This window comes from Penaeus chinensis, chromosome 8 (assembly GCF_019202785.1).
Source record: "Penaeus chinensis breed Huanghai No. 1 chromosome 8, ASM1920278v2, whole genome shotgun sequence".
Lineage (NCBI taxonomy): Eukaryota > Metazoa > Arthropoda > Malacostraca > Decapoda > Penaeidae > Penaeus > Penaeus chinensis.
Genome location: NC_061826.1, coordinates 4766543 through 4769178, shown reverse-complemented (window position 1 = coordinate 4769178; position 2636 = coordinate 4766543). Strand labels below are relative to the sequence as shown.

Sequence of the window (2636 nt, the reverse complement as noted above, 5' to 3'; positions counted from 1 at the left end):
GAGTAGTAAGATTATTATGGCCATTTTCACAAACATATTGTATAGAACAAAGTTTTCATATAACTTTGTTGTATATAACTAGATATCGATTACTTAATGAAAGATGGATGATTATGATATTTTTTAACAGAATGACTGTAGCAGGAGTGTTCCTTTCTTGTAGCAAGTGTTTATCATAGTACGTTCAGTGCATTGCAGTGTATGATGTAATTTTCTTCAGTGGTCTTGTATTTCTTTTTACTTAAACACTTAAAGCTGGCTAAGAAATGTATATTTTTTGTGGTTTCAAGGGCCACAGGCCCCTAAGTTCACTTTTTTATCTTCTTTTCTCTTTTTTTTTTATCAGTGGCGTAGCTAAAGATCTGGGGGTCCGGGGGATAGCTTCCATAAGGGGCCTCCTAATGTTTTTTTTATTTTTATATCTATAGGCGTCATTTAGGGGTCCTTAAGTTTCTGAACTTTACTTTACCCCCCTCCCCCCCCATCCTCAACCTTCACCTCTTTACTCCATTTATTTATTTGTTTGCCCCCCCCCCCTTCCATCGTGTGACCGAGGGACGATGTAAAGTCGGCCCCACGCACCCCCCCCCCCCCATTCCTACTACGCCATTGGTGTTGATGGTCGATTCAGCTGTACAGGAAATCGGCATTAGTGACAAAGCGTTTCACTAATCATTTTGTATTAATTATGTGTGTGTGTATGCATTCTTATTTACTTGTTGCATATAATATTGTTTTTTTATACCAAGTGTCAAGGTCTTACAAATGTTATGGAATGTGTGTTTTTTTGTTTTTGTTTTTTTTGTTTTTTTACTGTGATGATCAATAGATAAAACTGCTAAGGCGTATACAGCGTGCATTATTTTATGTTTGAGGAAAGAATGCGCAATAAAACTCCATACCAAATTTGAATGTAATTTTTTTGAGATGCTTGAAAAATGTTTTATGTTTTTTTTTTTTTTTTTTTTTTTTTTTTTTTTTTTTTTTGTAGAAGACAGTCGAGTTCACTGCGTGAATCTCCTGAGTTTCTGTTTTTTAATTCTCTTCCATTGAATTTTCTTACCCAGTCCAGAGCCAGGGCTTTGTTAAACCTCTGCAGGAAATTTATGCTTCCAAAAGCACCAGGATTAAATGTTCTTATTGATAACAAAGAGTTTAAAATTTCATCCTATTCTTAATGAAAGATAATGGAACTTTATTTTTTCAGACAACTGAATTATCTTCACTACCAGAAACTAACAATTGTTTATGTATTATAGTTATAACAAAAAAGAAAAATGTAATGATATACATGTTTGTAAGTTGCTGTTTAAAGGGAAAAAAAGGAAATAGATATCCCAAACACAGTTTAAGTGTCTGGCTAGCAATGAAAAGGAGGCACTGGGCTCTATATTATGATGTGGTATACGTTATAATGCTTGTACTTCCCAATTGCTCTGTCACATCTAAACAATATACTCACCGAGTGTGTTTACCAAAGAAATAAGATCATTTTTGTACTTTTTGACTACCATTTTTTTCCAACTTGACCAATGTTCTTAGTCAATATCGTCTTTCCTCCATGTTCGTCATGAATACATCGAATATTATGTAAAACATTAGTGTATTTCTTTCTCTCATTATATTGATCAGAAAAGATGACTAACGTGGATATACTTTAGTTATATGTGTAGATACTTGCGCAAATAAGTATCCATGTTAATGATGTATTTACTTACTATTTTGTTTTAAGTGAATAAACACCTTTTGGCTAATCTTAGGGTGTCTTAATTTGTACTCACGGTTTTTTTTCCATTCTTTTCCTGTTTCAGTTGTAGTTTGGTGTTTTTCTGTCGGCTCAGTTTTTATGATTTATTTTATTTTGTGTTTTATTGCGTCTTTCTATTTTCGTCGTTATTTATGTAAAAGAAGAGAAGAAAAATACTATATGTTAATACTATATAGGAGATATGATAGAAACTGCTCAGAGCAAATTTTGGAGTTCAATAGATATGTTACAAAGGATCTGACAAAATTTTGCTTGTTTTTCAGTTACATATTGCTTCTTCCCCCCAAAAAATAATAAGCAAATATTTCTAAAAGCCTTTGTTACGGATTCATTTGAAAGAAACACATTTAACATTAAATGGAAAGTTTTAACCTAACTAGTAAATAAAACAAAGCTCATTCACTGAATATCTTCACATGACCTAATTGAATTAAGTGTCTGTTTGAAGAGCAGCATAAAGATGACAAAATAAACTGCAGGGGAAATGCATGTGAAATGTCATAAGATTTATTGATTCGTATAAAACCCCAATTTGTATTATAAATGTACAACCTCTGTACACTACCACATGCAGTGTTAAGTGATTTTGGTAATAGAGAATGAAAATGGCAATAAAGCATACAATGCAAACAAAATAAAAAGGAAACTTAATCCACAACTTAAACTTTTATGGATTTGGTTTTAGGGTACTATTTGTGCATTTGTAGTACACAAAGATAAATGTTTCTTAAAAGATATTATAGGATTCTCCTGTCTGACAAGTTGTAGACAGTCGGTTATACAGCCAAAGTGTGGCAGGTTAAAAAAAAAAAAAAAAACTAGGCTTAACCATCATCGCTTTTAAATCCTTAAAAAAAACGTTATGCCG

The 2636-nt window shown here is 32.4% G+C and overlaps 1 protein-coding gene across 2 annotated transcripts in view; it reads left to right on the top strand.

Moving 5' to 3' along the window:
• Positions 1–1776, top strand: part of LOC125027973 (U-scoloptoxin(05)-Sm1a-like) — a 20878-nt gene extending 19102 nt beyond the window's left edge. For both annotated transcript variants that reach the window (XM_047617184.1, XM_047617185.1), the window contains exon 3: positions 1–1776. This exon is cut by the window's left edge and continues 1031 nt beyond it. The gene's annotated coding sequence lies outside the window, so the exon portion shown is untranslated.
• The last annotated feature ends 860 nt before the right edge of the window (positions 1777–2636 follow it).